We start from the raw sequence: 18029 nt of genomic DNA, 5'->3' as shown, positions 1-18029 counted from the left end.
GCGGAACGATCATCACTGGATCCGATACAAATATCCCCCCCGCGTCTAAACAAAACGGCGAATAATCCGCCGCGTTACCGATCGGAGTGTGATGCAAACATTTGCATACTAAAGCGCTACCGTCCGTCCTTCTTCATCGTAATTATTAGTTGTTGTCTCTGTTAATTTGCATGTTAATTATTAATTGAACTGATTTAAAGCATTGTCGGCGGGCTTTCTGGTCCGGCCATGCGGGATATTGCATCTGTATAGGGCGGGAAGCGAGAAGAGGGAGAGAAGCCAGGCCCGAGTCAGTAAGGTTACCTTCATTATTAATAAATTAATGTTGTTTACGTTCGGTAATATAATTGGAACCCTACCAAGGTATTCCCGCTATAAAACTGTATTTATTGGTTAATTACGAAGTAATTTTCTGCGATTGTTTCATAAGGAGAAATTATGCTATAAAATTATTAGAAATACTCGTACCATCAAATATTATTATCGAAACAATTACTATTTTATGTATTATGGAGAAAGTAATTTTTACAGTTGAAAAAATATTTTATTTTACATTTTTAAAACGAAGTGAAGTAAACTAACTAACAAAATAGTCTTCAATGTCTTAACTCTATAAACTTTTTGTCTACTTTAAAAAATATTTTGCACTATACATAAATAATCGGGAAAAAATGTTTTAATTACTTCGACCTTACCTTATTCACTTCACATGCAATGGGCTCAAATAAGATATGAAATAAAAAAAATATTATGATTATTGTAGTTACAAACTATGAATTTTTACACACCTGTAAATTTAATCAATAGTCGAGTGTGAAATTTTTCACAATTATTTTATTTTATTAACTACATAAGTATTACAATTTCAAAAGTTATCTTACCAGATAGTGTTTAAAACCTTAATTAAAAAAATAATGAGCGAGCAGTGATACAATCTTTTTTATGCTCCCTTTGAAGAACTACGTTAAATTTTAATTAGTATGAATGTATTATTGTTTTATATTTTTCTTTATATATCCTGTTTTTATTTTGTTTCTCGTGTACTCGTATATTTAAAATTATATAAACTCTTATAAATAAACAACTACAAAAGTGTAAGTCACTCTCCAAGCACAAGAGTTAGTCTCTTAGAGTTACGGTTATAACATTTACTAGATATGTAAAGTAGATCTGTATAAAACTTTTTTTTAAACATGTACCTTCTATGAAATTTGTCAATAAAAAAATTAATCAAAGAAACTCTTCCGCCAGCTCTTTCCCTCACTTCGGAACCTCTTTTTGCACCTGCTCGTAAGTTGAAAATTTAATTCCCCTTTGTGTGCCTTCAGAAAGGTGAAAAGATGATAATCCGAAAGCGTCAAGTACGGAGAGTGGTTCAAAACATCCCGACCAAATGAATCTAAGAGCGCCTTGCCTTGGTGGCTAAATCTGTTAAAAGAAATACATATTTGAAAATGCTTAAATAAAAATTTCAGCGTAAATAACAATTCAATATCATCATCTGAGCAACGCGTAGCATTGTGTTCACCATATTATAATTCAAATAAACAAATTTATGCTATGTCTCGCAGCAGTCTCCTGCAATGGTCTTTTCTGCTTGACTTAGACAAAATCTAAAATGTATGTTCATTTACTAAGCGATTCGTCAATTTAGTCAGATCTTCCCAAAAAACTGTAAGATATTTTATTTTTTTAAGTTTTCGTTTCACTTGTTTCGAATCAAGGTATATAAATGTATGTCGTGTTTCAGAAATACATATGATGTGATATTTTGGCTTATGATTATGACAGCTCCAGCCCTGCTTTCAATATTACTGACAGGCAGATACCTGGCAGAAATACCTCTCTCCTCTTCTCCATACATCCATTGTCTACGCTGAGAGAGAACATTTTTAACTTACCCGTTTTGCATAGTCAAATTGAAAAATCTTGCGAGATAAAAGAAATGAAATCCAAGCATGAAAACCCGTTGGACGCCACCATTCTGCTACCTATATGATGACAGTGAATAAGGTAGCTATTCCTACTATCGTCGTATTTATAAAAACTAAGATTTATGTCATTTTTCCGAGTTATTTTATTTTAATTTGGACTCTACTGAAAAACCTCAAAGTTTGAGAATTATTATTTCAGACATATGACCCGTATTTCATACTGCAGACTAGATACTTGATATTGTATGACTTATAGTCCATAAAATATAACTTGATTAGAATGACAGCTGTCAAAGCTTGTGACTACAAATTGATTGTAGATCACTTTGTTGATCCGGAATATAAAAAAAAAAAATCCACACTCACAACACTAGATTCAAAACTAAGGGCTCCCTGTTTGTTCCCCGAATTACAAATTACTTCGGAAAGTCAACATTAAATTGCGTTGGGCCAAGATTGTTCAAAGATCTCCCACAAACCATCATTAACATGAAAGATCTTCAAATGAAAAAAAAAGAACTGAAGAAATATCTTCTAGATACTTTATAATAAATTTGTAAAATATAAATAAAATAAATGTAATATAAACCTGTCATAAAAAAAAGTGTCCCACTAAGAAATCTTTAGACTTAGTGGGTAACAAATTCTTATATGTATTTTTTAATCATAAAATAAACGCTGCTCTGCAGCACTGAAACTAATTTCATTAGTAATGGGAAATTACTGATCCCTGATCAAATCGTTTTCATCAGTTTTTTCATGCAATCGTGAAACTCTGTTTCCAAAAATTGATATAAAAAACGCAAAAACAAGCCCGTTATAGTGTGTTTAACACAATTATTCACCAAAAAATGAGACATTTATACCTTTTTCATGAACAACATTAAATGAATTCTTTTTTTATTCGATCAATTTACATTGATCAATTTGTCCCATCTCTAACGTTTTTGCAAAATGATGTAACCTTGTAAAAACGTCGTTAATAATTGGGTTTAGTTTAGTTTTAAAGCAGATTTTATATTTAAATGTTGATTTATGTTTCAAGCATTGTATTAAAAAAAATAATTAACACGCCAGATACAAATGATTTTTCGTGTGTCAATATAAATAACTCCTTTGACGTTACTACACAGTTATGTCGTCACTTTTTCTGACAACTGTCATTCTAATCATGTTACATTTTAGGGACTATAGTTCATAATTTTGTAGGTGATCAAGTCTCTTTTGGAGTGCCTCAAGACTCATTTTAAAACCATTTCTATAATAGGATGTATCGTTAACATAAGAAAATGAATGCTTTATAATAAAAGTATGTTGTCACACCGTAATGAAGATTTTTTTTATTGAGGCTGTGAACTCGATTAAAAATACACATATAGAAATATGCTTACAAGGTTTAAAATAGACTGCTTTTAAATACGCTTAAAGCAGAACTATTATAAAAGAACGAGATTTTTTTCAATTTAGAACACAATATTAATTAATATAAGAAATTCAAATCAATGAGATATAATTAAACAGTAACTTTGCAAGTTCGTAATAGATGGCATTTTTATAGGTGGGTAACTGCCTTCATTCTCTTACGATTTTTTTTCTGAAATAGGGCATAATTTATGACCTTTCACACGATGCTAAAATTAATAGAAAAAAAATTCGCGTTCAGCGATGAACTGATTTCACTTATAAGAGTCAAGTTGAGAAAATTATTTAAGGTTTAGCAACCTAATCGGCGTATGCACAATGTACATTATTTCAAGATGTTGCAAGCAGTAGCGCATGGAAGACTCTTATATTGGAAGAGGAAGAACATTATAAATGTTAAATTATGTTTTTGAAGTTACTTAAAACCCATTCTTATTTTTATTTTTCATTTGAAAAAATATCTCGCTGTATTCCAACACATCGTTTTTCTATTTTCAATTGTTTTCGACCAGAAGACTGTAGTTTTTAATTATGACCAATAATGAATATTTTTAGTATTTCTGAAGTGGTTATAGGTTTCTCTACCTTTGCAATATATTTTTCTATCTACTTGATAAATTGAAAATAATACCTAGACCCACTTGGATTGTTTATTCGAGTGTCACTATCCCGAAGCAATCTAGTGCTGAGAGTAGAAAAAAATGAGATTAATTAAAAAAGTAAATGCATGTGTATACTCGCATAGCATCACTTTAGGTACTTATTACTACTTAGTACTAAGTACCGTGTAAATTAATACATCTGATGAATTTAATGAATGGCATTGCAACAAATTTAGGTATAAATAACTCTCTGGGGAGGAATCCAGCGTGTCTACAAACATTTGGGCATACTCAAAACATTGTTGATTATACTTACTGGTGTAAAACGAGGCATAAAAATTAATAGTAGGTGAAATGGTTCAGCCGGATGAATCACACCCCCATGATAAAGGTTTCAGCTCTTTTACTTCACAAAAGTCGAGGAAGATTTGAGTATATATGGATATTTAAACATAGGCAGAATGATAAATGTTACAAAGGTAGAATTGCCAATTAATTTAGCCAATGACGGGAATAAGCCCTGTAAATGCCTATACTTCTATATTCTTTCTTTTTCCCTAACTGTTCCAACAAATTTAGAACGATTCGATCTGTTTATATATTTAAAAAAATTAAAGGCACAATTAACGGTCGATTATAATAAAATAAATATTTTTTTTACTGATACATAATTTGTACAATTTAATAATCAAGCGGTGTGTGTATTCAATAACTGCCATACGAGTACTTACAAAAATAATAAGTCTGTTACACCTTTTGATAGTAGTTTTTAAATTTATTTACGCTCAGTAGGCATCTTTTTTCACAGAATAAGCCACAGAACATTATTAAACACACTTAAAGTGTATATGTAGCGCCTAGGTACACTACTTAAACCTAAAACCATAGAATAAAATTAAATTGCAACAAATTACGTCGATTTTCATTCGAAACAGGGTACTTTCAATGTGTAAATCACACGGTACACCGATTAAAATGCATGATACAACTCACATAATCGCACAATTATCTGCCGCCAAACCAGGCGAAGCAAAACACAGTTCATTAAGTGTAACTGCTCTCATAATAGAACCCACGGGCGTGTAAACATTTCAAAGGGTGACGTTTCATACAAGTTAAGGGTATAAAGTGCCATAGAATTGTATTTGTAAATTGCAATTGCACTGACCTCTTTCAGACTCTCTTTAGTGTTTGAGTAAAATAAAAACATTTCTTGACCTACTAATAAAACGAAAAGCATAATGACGCAACATTTAAACAAAAAGCCAAAATGCTTAACTTTTCATTTTGCTGTCACATTCTAATGATAATTTAAGGGAATTATTTAGTTTAAAGCAACAATAGATTACTTGAATAATTACAGTGTTTTAAAATTCAAATGCAGTTTTTAAATACCCGATAAAAAATATATACTGGCACAAGGAATATTCTTGGTACTCCGTCGGATGTTTGTTTCGTGAATGCGAAATTACTTCCCCTGCTCTTCTTATTGAGAGATTCGTTTGTTTTGTTTGTCAGAATGAAAGAAAGAAATCTTACGCATAACATAACATTTATTCATCAAAATCATTAGTACAAATGGCTAACCTATAAAGAATTGATCGATGGTAACTAAAATATGAAATGTAGGGCATAATCGTCGGAGTAAGTTGACTAAGTCGATTGTGGTGTTTCCAAGTATAGTCGGAAAGGGTTGTACAGTAGCGTGGGCCGTTAATTTTTTTCTCTCCGAATTTTGAAATGAAAGGGGTCTGAAAAGTTGCCTTTTGATTACTCAGAATGCGAAAAATATTTAAAAAAATATTCGATACTACTTTTGCCCTCAACCAGAGCTTGAAGTTTTCGAAAAAGTCGATTTTTTGGAGTAAACCGGCTGTCATTTCGTATTTAAGTAAGAAAATCAGTCCAATTAAATTTTATACTGTGCATTAAACCTTATAAAATAAGCGTCTAAGGGCGTGAGTTGCAGTTTGTTTTCTAATAAATGAGAAGAATTGTTTAAATGAGCTATTGTTTTTATCAATATTAGCCAGGCGCTCAACGAAATCAGTTTCGCGGAGTGTAAACTTTTTGCATTTCGGTAGTTTAAAAGCGTGTTCGAATTTGTTATGTAATTAAGTTATTTATTTACTAACAAAAAACAATTTTATCAATATATTATTTATCGGATCGTTGGAATCGACGCCGACGTTGAAATTACCAGTAAGAAATATTGGCATTGTAATGTCGAGCTCAATTTTTTCAATGACATCATAATATTAACACTTTGTATCCCGTAGCCGTGTAAACACGTGATTATATAACCACGCGTTGTGTCCCGGTCCCGTGTTTTCACGTGGTTTACCAGCTGTCTAAAAAAGTGCATTTTATTAACATCTATTGACTTTTATTAGTACTTTTTCGCTGCTGGTAAACTACGTGAAAACACGGAACCGGGACACAACGCGTGGTTATTATAATCACATGTTTACACGGCTCCGGGATACAAAGCACAAGAAAATAACATAAAACAATACAAAACCGCTATTAAAAAATTGATGGTGGAGGTGGGTTGCGCACGGATCGATGAGTGGATCAAGTCAAATAGGTAAAATGTATGCACTGTTTATAATTTTTTTTTAATTGGTCTTTATAAATTAATTATGTTTTTTATGAATATTTTTGTTTTTTATTGTTTATTATGTTAATTATAATTAGGTTAATTGGATTAATTACGTTTTTTTTATTGTTATTATTATGTCAACTTTGTTAAATAGCTAATCTTAGGCATGTTTCACATTTTGTAAAATGTTTCCCTCGGCACGGGACACCAGTGAGGGAACATTATTCTGATACAAACAATGTAAAAGTATAAATAAATAAATAAATATGTGCGAAAATTGCAATGTGGCTCTCCATAAAGGCCAATGTTGGCAAAACTATCATAAAAAAATGACTTTTTAATTGTTTCAAATAAATATGAGAAGTTTCAATTGATTTAATCCAGTATTTTCATAATAATGACCCTTTTAAGAAACTTTTACATGAAATTTCACAAAAATTGGCCGGGCACAGGGTAAATTCTATGGAATTTTGGCCGGTGCTTAAAGTGTTAAGCTCCCAAATCTACAAAGACTTAGAAATATAAAAAGTTTAATGATTTCGTTTCTACATTTGACGGACCAATGTTACCGTCCGCGTCCGTGCGAGTCTCAGTATTGTCATCCTGCATAGCAATGGAATTATCGTTGCTTTCTACGTCTATGAGACTACTTTCCAAATCCATTCGATGCGATGACGAAGTGTTAGGTTCCTCCAAACGTTATACGCACTCGCTATTTGTACCGGGCGATCCACTTCCACTTTCCAAATTCGAATTCTGGCGTCTTCTTTACAATTCCTTTTGTTGAAATCGACGGAGCCAACATCGTTCTGCATTTTTAAGTCGTGGTGCACGCATTTTGTTCAGAGTTTCAGATTTTGCAGCCTTTTTTATCTTCTGATCTTTCTTTTTATCAATGTTAATTTTATATTTTTATTAACGTCTAACTCACGTTTTCAGCCCTCCGTAGACACCTCGATCACTAAAATCGACCAACTCGTTCCGGAGATACAACTGAACTGAGCGCGCACCCTGCCCACACAAGCCCAAACTTAGACGTCACTTCGCAATTCCGCTCGTGACAAACTATTTCCGGTAGTCGATAAAACGGAATATCCAGTCATAGCTTTTGATATTATGCAATCCTTCTAGTTTTACACACATGGCCCACGAAAGAACACAAATATTGGTTGCGGTAAAACCTAACATTACACCTAGAACGAACCATAAGATGTTCATTCGCATTTACATCACAACATAAATCATGTTTTCTTTGATAAATTTTGAATGAGCTTTTTAAAATACGAATTTATGTATTTACGACTAGCCCAAAAATAGAAATATAAGAGCCGTTTACAACTAATTAGTAACAACTGAATTTTCGGAATCAAGTTGCGATCGAGCAGGGTTCGAACTTTCTTCTTTCGTGAATCTGCAACAACCCGATGGTGAATAGGGCACTATATTAGTGCATCAAATGTAGTGTATCTCGATCATCTTTTACATGAGGGTAAGGCTATCAGCCTTATGCTTCAGATGCCAGTCATGCCAAGCTTAGGATTAGAGTCATGTTGTTTGGTTTCCACACTACCGCAACTTTATTCCCAATCTAGTTTTGCCCTATAAATCTTCATGGTTAAATGTTTTTTTGCAAAAAATGCGTTTTAAATGTTGCATATCATAATAATTAGCAATGAGCAATGAGATATTTTCCTTTGTACACAAAGATACTAGTCAACAAATAAAATCCCAGTGACAGAAGCTACTACTTGATATTTTTTACCTGCATCAAATGATCAATGTTTGATAAATTATTACTTTATCGTTTTTAATGTAAATGTATGAATTTTCCGAGAATTTCAATGAGGAATTCCACTGTTTTCTAATTATTTTTTTTTCTTTTAGCGTACTATTTAATTATGTGATTTATTTTTTTTGTTTGTTATTTACAAATATATGATTTTTTTAAGTTACATTTATCAAATACCGCGCCAAATGACTGTAATTAGTGTCACTTTTCAGTAGTGACGTCATGAAACGGTTGGCGTTCTTACTTTCATTGACCTGACAAGAATCTATGGAATATTGCTTTGATTACTTCATTTAGTTGATCGTAATTTGCTCATTTCTGTGTTATGGTTGTTTTTACGAACGTTTCGATTTAGAAAAACCTATAAAGTTGTCATAATCTCTGGTTAAAATGTCAAATTATACAAATTATACTCTTTTTTTCTATGGTCAAAACGTTCCTTAAAAGGTGCAAGGGCTTTAAAGCGGAAACCGGAAATACTACACGTAGATATAAGGAGTGACGTCATTATTTACGATTTTAAAATGAATACTATTTTTAACATTTTTTATTAATTAATGAGATATTTCATCCTACTCCAAAATTTTTAAATATTCACGTGTACACGAAAACATTTTTTAAATTTAATTCCGGGTTGGGCTGGAATTCCTCATTGCCATTTTATTTTGTTACTTAAACAGAAGAAAACTTTTGGTGGAGGGAAGAATAAAGTTTCTTATTGTATATTTATGGTTACAGGTTAATTATTTTATTGAAGGACGGCCTTTTCTTTGATTTGTTGAAGTGATAACGTATCACGCGACGGCAAACATGCAAAACTCGTGACTATAAATACCCAATCACGTTTGTAAGTTAAACTGCTTTCCAATTAAACGTTGAAGCATTAGACACAATGCAATTAAACTTACTACCTACGGAAAGGGGAATTATATTTCATACTTTAACCCTCCTTGTTAACCCTTTCAGCCTAGATGTTCATATGCACACGATATTTAAGATGTATTTACTTCTGTACCTACCAAAATAAAATAGCAGCGAGTTTATTTATAATAGGGTACTGTCATTTTTTTGTTAGCTCAAAAAAATGGTCGAAAAATCACCATTCCACCGGAAATATTATTTTTAAATCGGTTAATAATTAAACGAAATAAACCATATCAAACTTTGGGTTTTTATACTACCGCTGAAGCGCTAACCTTAGTGACTTCATACCTGTGACTTCACATCACGTGGTAGAGTACATGAGACAACTTCAGTCAAGTGTTTGCGAATCTTTGAGTTTTTATTGGTAGTTCCATCACTTAAATATAAAAATCTTGTAATCCCATTTTTTGCCTTAGTTCTACAAAATACATGAAAAAAAAATATCGTATCAAAACATTCAAAGTCGTAAATCGACAAAAAATATTTTTCTCATTTATTTTATTGACATAAACGACGGCACAATTGCCTTTTACAAAATTTATAATATGAACATATTTCGTTTAATTATTTTTAAAAAACATACATTTATATATATCCAAGATAAGGAAACGAAAATTAAAACCTTAAATTATTTACGACGTTCAGTATTAGTTTAAAATAAATTTAAAAAGCAAATTAAATAATAAAACATTTTGATGGTAGGTATTGGTATAATATAATATATAATGGCGGCCTCCGTGGTGTAGTGGTCAAGACGCTTGACTCACGCACGGAAGGTTCCGGGTTCGATTCCCGGTGAGAACACAAAAATTAAAATGTGATTTTTCTCAAGCCTGGGTGCTCTGTGATGTAATTCACCACTGTAATTAGGCCTCCTGGCCTGTTGTGGTGCAAAAAAAAAAAAAAAAATGTAAAAAAATGTAAAAAATAACAAGAAAATCATAAAACTACTGGTTCAAATAATAATTTTACTAAATATTTTATTTAAACCACAACAGGCCTTGAGGCCCAATTAGAGTGGTATATTACCGTACACCCAGCTTGAGAAAAATCACATTTGATTTTTGTGTTCTCACCGGGAATCGAACCCGGAACCTTCTGTGCGAGAGTCAAGCGTTGTAAGCACTTCACCACGGAGGCCGCCAATGTTTGTTTTGGAGGGAATTCTAGTCTTCCTTTCAAATAATATTTAAGCCAAGTTTTCAATATAATTGACAAAAATTATATTAATTTGACAGAATAAACATACACATACATAGTAAGACACACATGTCAATTAAACTTTTTCGATTAATTATCAGTTTTTAGACCTATTGTTCATTTAAAATGAAAGTTAAATATTGTATAAAGTACCTACTAGCGGACCCGACAGACGTTTTCCTGCCCGAACGTTGGCTTGCCTGCTATGGGTTGGATCAGCAAACGTTTTTTCGATCTTCAAATTTTCGATAAACTGTATACTAAGTGACATTTGATATTGAGTTTGACATTTCAATATTTTCCGTTTCACCTACATAACAAAAAATTTCATTAAAATAGTCCACCCGTTTAGAAGTTCAGTGACACACACACGTACAGAAGAATTATTTAAATAAAAATAAGAGATAAAACACTTTAAAATATACTAAAAAAATTCATAAAATTCCTTTAGTAAGTACAGACGGGAATTAATTTAAAAAAATAAAGTGTTATTTAATCATAAGCGTTTATAGTAAAAATATGTAATAAAAGCATCGTATTTCTCAAATCACTCGATTATTTCAAATCAATAGAAACTATAGCTAAATACTCCGTTCAATAACTTTCATATATTTCAAAACGGTTTTTATAACATTATTTAAGTTGAACAAAATATACTTTGATCATTCATGTTCAACAAGACACGCTAATAAATTCTTGCAATAGTTTATATTGCATAAAATACGAACTTATGTTTCAGAAAACTGCTTTTATAGGATTGATAAATTTGTCGATATATTCTATTATTTCATGACTTTTTCAAACATGTTTTGAAAATGCTCTTAAAAGGAAAATAACTGTCAAAAATAAAAATGAATCTGGATTCGAAATTTGTGTTTGATTTTACTTAGTTAATTAAGTACCTCATTTATGGAAATATATTATTAAACATTCATATTTATACGATATTTCGTAAGTATTTTTAGTATAATTTAGATTGCAAAATTAACATTATATCGAATAACCGCAAGTTAAAAAAAATCGTGCAAAATAAACACAAATAATATTGAATACGCCTTAGCTAAAGAAGTAATATGAGAAAAAAATAGTATGTTCCTTTTGGGGGTTAGTAAATATGAATAAGTCTACAATATTTTCTGATTCGAATAAAATGCACAGTTACCCATGATTTACATGTTTTAAATTCTGAGAATAATAAAGTTATAATGCTGTTGCTAAACAATTCGTTCATTGATAAATACCTTTATAAAGTTAAAACGAGCGTATGAAAGGACATTATAAATTTGCGTTTATGACAATTGACAGCATTGCCAAACGAATGCTTTCCAGGTATAAAATTTAAATAAACTGGACTTATGATGTGTAAACGTGCCTTAATTTACAGTATCAACATTCGAAAACAATAATTTATTGCCGTTCAAATTAATTTATATTGTGGTAGCGAAAGAATTTATAACGCTAATTCTTTACGAGTTCCATGACCTGAAAGAGCTCCATTGTTCAATCCAAACAAACCGGATTACACGAAATATGCTATATTTATAAAGCTAGCTGCAAAAAATGTACTAAACGGATAAACAATGGCTAAATATTTCATTGTATTTCCACAGAAGGGCAGGAAATCTGACAATGACATAGGTCTTCTAGCAGAAAATGAAAAACGATTAATTACACTTGAATACAGAATTATCGTTCTGATGAAAAGGTCCTTCGTACTTTTCGGACATTATAAAGAACTGTGTACTTCAAACGATTCATTTATTGACAAGAACACCTCGAGGAACATTTGGTTGGACGTTTGTGAAAAATGAATCCATTTAAAAGTGTATTTTAAAATAATATCTGGTGTAGACAATGGTACAAACCGATTTATTATTTTGATCTCTAATCTAAAGAAAATACATCTACGTATTTTTATGTAAAAGTTCATTCAAGAGAATGGTAGTCAACCCTTAAATAATCCGGGAAACGGTTTTCTATTTTTTGGTAAAAATTTCACCGTAACACCAAGTTGTAAATATGTTAGTATTTAATCAAATAAGTTAAAGGAAATTCCCTTCTCAAAAATGTTTTCCCTCTCTGTTGAAATCAATTTAAATATGAGTAACTCCCTAGGGAGGAAATCCAGCCAGTCTGCAAGCATTTGGACATACTCAAACATTGTTGAATTAACCACCTGGTAAAAGAAGAATTATAAAAATTGGAAAATTGTTTTCAAGCGTTGCCTAGTAGGTGATTTGATTCAGCCGGATGAATCTCACCCACGTGATAAAGGTTTCAGCGCTTTTTCTTCACAAAAGTCAATAGATGGAAGAGTTGAGGAAATGTGGATGTTCAAACATGGGCAGAATGGTGAATGTTACACAATGTGTAAAGTGGCCACTTAAACCAGCCAATGGCAGGTCATAAGCCCTGCAAATGCCTAGACTTCCATATTTCCTTCTCAAAAATATTTTCCCTTTCTGTTGAAATAAATTAAAAAATGTTTCTAGTAGGTTTACAATTTCGTTACGCCATTATTAACATTCATTAACCAATTATTAGCTAATACGAATCATTTTTTGTTAAATTAAGTTTTAAAAAAATATTATTTTATGTTTTTCTTAGAGTTTAATTTAAAAATTGCAAAAAAAAATACTTATTCGAAGGGAGAAATGCAGTTTGACGTATCAACATCTCGATGTTTTCAAACATCTACGTTTATAAAATATGAATAATTTTTATTAAAACCTAGAAAAGTTTCTAAAAAACCGTATAATAAATGTTATGTTATGCCATGTTTACATAAGAAAATATTTTTTTTTAGACTACTGAACTTTCTTACAGTATAGTCCTTGAAGAGTTGCACCGTTATGTTGGTTGTGTAATACAGTACAACTTTTTTTTAACATACCACTTCAGTTGGTGAACCTGTAAATAATTTTTCCACTTTATAATATCAAATATTGCTTTATCCTCTGAGATGGGAGGCGCCTCCCCCTTCAGATAAACATCCTTTTGTTTTTCAACCATTAGTCAAGTAAACTGTAGCTTGCTGGAGACAGGACACTAGGTCCCCTCTCCAGGGGGCTACAAAAAAATCCTACCTTTCATGATTTTATATCTATCACGAAAAATTCCTAGTGAAATTCATGATTGAAATATAAATTCGACTTTGATAACAACATTTTAATGTTCTTAATTTTAATCATTAAAAAATGTCAAACCATAATTATCAATGGAGAACAAACGGTTTCGTGTGAAATGAAATAAAACTAAAAAAACAGTTTTGATTTTTCAACATCAGAACGATAACAGTTACCCACGAAATAGTGACCGACCGAAACAATATTTTTAGCCAAAAGCGAAACATAATTTCGGCTTCTGTTCTAGTTTCGGTTGAAACCGTAACTTATTTAAATAAGTTAAAAACTACTTCAAGACGCTCAAAATTAAGGGTTATTACTGTTTTTTTTATTTTTAAAATTTCATTGATAAACCCTTACGGGTTACATATATTTAACAAAATGTTTTTACTTTTGAATATCACATTCTACTGTTAATGATAATATTTTTAACGTCTTTTGTAAAGGTTGGCTGAGTCTTTTGCTTAGTTTTGTCTGGTAGTTTATTGCACAATTTCAGTCCATGGTTTCTATGGTTTATTGACATGCGTCGTGGCGCAGTTGGTTAGACGGCTGACTGTGAAACTGGCGTCGCGGGTTCGATTCCCGCCAGTTGCAAGAAAAAAATCCATAAAAGATATTTTTCTCAATTGGTCTGTGTATGTGTTTTGAAAAATCTTAATCCGCTCATTTACGAAGTTTTCTCAAGATCACATTCCACCTATACTTAAATAAACGTAATATAAGGCGTTTTATTTTTTTTGTAATAATTTCGGCGATTGATCACGTCCAATTAATTTAATCCCAGTCAGTGAAGAATTCACTTCCGTTTTTTCTCAATCCAATGAATGAAATTATGTCCTTCTGGATCTCGGTACAAAGATGCTAAGGCTACCAGATTACAGAGAGCCTCCTCAGGCAGCTTCTCTCGTTCGGCAAAGAGCAATTTTTCTCGTATGCGGGCACCGCCAAGGAGACTTATATGTCCTCAGATGCGGTGTGCGATATGTGGTGGGCAAGCTGTGAATCTTATATATATTCAAAAGTTCATTAAAGCATTTACAAAAAATTGAAACGAACCGAAATTGCTGAATTAATTCGAAATGGGCATCGTAATGATTACATTAATTTCTTGTTATATTTTATTTTTATGTAATTTTATGTTATCTAAAATACTGAATAGGCAACTTTTCTAATTAAATATTGGAGAAATCTCCATAAAATATATTATAAAATTATAAATATAAATATATTATAAAATTATAACCATATTTTTTTATCTAACAGACGAATTTAAACAATCGGAAATAATCTCAATAGCTTCGATGCAACGCAAAGACATTGCGAAATAACTGTCAATAACTCAATTTGTTGATTTATAACAATTATAATTATGCATATGTTTCTCAAGAATATTTTTTTTTCCTTAAAAAATACTAAAAATAAAGGTATAGTTCCTTAATTGAATGTAATTTAAACTATTTAAGATTAAGCAAAACATAAAATGCCCATCTTCTCCAAACTACAATTTTTAGATTTTCCTACTCTTGCATTGATGTAGGGATATATCCTCGTGGAATGATTCATTTATTTGAAATTATTAATTTGTTTTAAAAACTCTATTGTGAGCACATTTTGGTTATGTAATGTCAACTTATAGATAATTACTGCAGAGTAATGATTACTTATTTGTAAAGCGAATTTTCGTTTTTTTTTAGAGTTAAATAAATTTATCTAATGAAAGAATGAATGCAGCAGGGATTCCAGCTACAAATTTACTACTTTGACATTAGACACTAATCAGCGAGTCTTCGGTGTTTTGTTTGGCTACACGTAATTGAAACCCGAATAATGCATGTTTAGCCCCAAATACGATCCTTCGCGTTAACTATTGCAAATACCGTTTAGTTATATTATTCGTACATAGCAGTACCCTTGACAAAATACCAATCTTTGGTACAGTTTTAGGTGACTTTGATTAATTACTCATTTCATATTAATATTGGAGTCCTAAAAAGGACGCTTATTGTGATTATGTGGATATCGACTCACCTATAGCTTGTTCTGACAGTTATTCTATGGATGAATGGTGTAGATACGTTTTCTTTCCTTCCAAGATGCGGCAGTCTTTGTATATTAACAAATTACGCGAATTTATGCGATTAACACTAAGATTTCGCGAACTGAAATCACGTCGGGCAATAATAATTAAATCAAAACAAAAATGTGGGTAGTCTAAAACAACACTGAAAACAAATATTGTTGTTCTGCTTTCAGAATATTGACTTAAAACTTTGTTTTTGCAATAGACTGCTTTCTGTAATATCGGAAAAAATGTGCTAAATATCTTGAAATGTCAACTACCTACTTGCTTAGTTGAGGAGGTTACGTATGTTTTAATGGGTATGTAGGTATTCTACATTTTTTTAAACTAATTCAAAACATTATTTAACTCTGCAAATGAGGTAAGGATGAAATGTAAATTTTTTTGGCAAGTCTGTAAATGTATATTTTTTGTAAATAACGGTATTCAAACCATCTGAATTAGAGTTATTAAAAAACTTAGTGAATGTTACATATTAGTTACAGCCGATAAAAAATAGATAATTGGCATAATGCCTGATTCCATATTCCATTTAAGAAGTTTTTTCTTCTCTGTTGAAAATATTTATCAATCTAAAATAAAAGTTACCGCCATCTTTCACATGACTGAAAGGAACAAAAAGAAATCAATTTTCCACACAATTTCCCGACTAATATTGTCTTATTATATCCTAGTCGGGCATTCTGCCCTGGGACATCTTTTTGTGGAAGACTTCAACTTCTGAGATACAATAATTTCCAGACACTAAGTTGTCGTTCGATAAGATAGTAAGAACACAAAATTGCGGTAACTAAAAGACACGCGATAGCGTCCTTCGCCATTTTATCACTGTTTTTACAACACTTCTCGTCTCACACGTTTTGAAAGAAAAACTTTTGGGAAAATTGCGCTGTTTGAGACGCGTTTTTCGGATGTCAAGTTTTTGCTTATTGTATTCTATTTCGTTCTGAAACAGTGTTGTCATGATATATTGTTCAACAACGTAATTACAAGTACGTAATGCAGATAATATTTTGTGTTACGTACGAACTTATTTCGATATGTATCTATGTAGCATAAAAAAGCCTAATTACGTATTCAAATCAAGTTATTTAAATACATTTTTTATATATTCTTAGATTTTTCATTCAGTGTTTTGATAACATGCCGATATCAATGCCTTTTCTTTTTATTTTAAGAACTTAAATAAATATTACCTATATAAAATATTCCAAATGAGTTTCTGAAAAAAAAACTCACTTAGGATTAAATACAGCATTTTTTAGGAAGTATTTAATATTAGCAGGCTGGTATAATAAAGAAGAAACCAATCAACCAACCAATAATAACAAACACGTAATATAGATAATATTTTGTGTTAGGTACGAACTTATTTCGATATATAGCATAAAGAAGCTAAATTACGTATTCAAATCAAGTTATTTAAATACATTTTTTATATATTCTTAGATTTTTCATTCAGTGTTTTTATAACAAGATATCAATACCTTTTCTTTTTATTTTAAGAACTTAAATAAATATTACCGATATAAAATATTCCAAAGGAGTTTCTGAAAAAAAAACTCATTTGGGGAGAAGTTAAATACGGCATTTTTTAGGAAGTATTTAATACTAGCAGACTGGTATAATAAAGAAGAAGCCCCTTATAAATAATCTAACAACTTATATTTACATATTAGTTATTAATTTAAAATAAAATAATATTAAATATAAATACCTATACCCTTGTAAATGTTCTAAATCTATTTCTAAATCGTGTAATATTATATTGTTGTTTTTTAATCAATCGTTGCCGATTAATATAAATAATTTACTTACAGCCTATCTTATTTTGAAATAATGTTGGATCTTATTGATTAGTCTTAACTAACTTATTTGGTATTTTAAAGATTTTTTGGTAAAACTTTTCATTTCATTACTTTACCTTAACAATATCTCTTAATCTCTCAAATTCAACAATTTTTTTTTTAATACTAATTTAAAGCACTTAGATATTGGTAATGAAAATTTATACTGTCCGAAATAATTCCTCGAAACTTTTAGGGCGGTTATTTCAGAACTTCGTTACCTAAGTCTTGTCTTTCTGCCGTTTTGAGTTTGAGTTTTTTATAGGTATGAGGCATTTTTTTGCCTATTTTATAAATGTTTTAATTACGGATATAAGAGCATAATTTAATAATGAAAATAATTAAATTGTTCTGTTATCATGTCCACTTATGGATATTAGAACTCAAAATTTTATAATATTACAATACGAGTATCTTCCTCCATAAAAGTGATTTCCAATATTTTCCAAGAACAGACTTACCGACATAAACGCTTCCGACATCTATCGGTACTAAAATACA

The 18029-nt window shown here is 30.9% G+C and overlaps 1 long non-coding RNA gene across 2 annotated transcripts; it reads right to left on the bottom strand.

Moving 5' to 3' along the window:
• Positions 1-886: 886 nt before the first annotated feature.
• On the bottom strand, positions 887-11293 carry LOC148277296 (uncharacterized). Of its 2 annotated transcripts, none has more exons than XR_015823537.1 (3): positions 11202-11293; positions 10627-10783; positions 887-1428 (listed from the first exon to the last, which is right to left on the bottom strand). It is a non-coding gene; the product is annotated as an uncharacterized LOC148277296 (long non-coding RNA). The 2 variants fall into 2 exon arrangements; XR_015823536.1 differs by having other exon boundaries at positions 10631-10783.
• Between the last annotated feature and the right edge of the window lie 6736 nt (positions 11294-18029).

The sequence above is a fragment of the Micrasema longulum genome, unplaced genomic scaffold (assembly GCF_059751315.1).
Source record: "Micrasema longulum isolate JH-2025_06_02 unplaced genomic scaffold, ASM5975131v1 h1tg001055l, whole genome shotgun sequence".
Classification (NCBI taxonomy): domain Eukaryota; kingdom Metazoa; phylum Arthropoda; class Insecta; order Trichoptera; family Brachycentridae; genus Micrasema; species Micrasema longulum.
The sequence above is the reverse complement of the archived record's forward strand: the minus strand, read 5'-3'. Positions and strand labels throughout refer to the sequence as shown.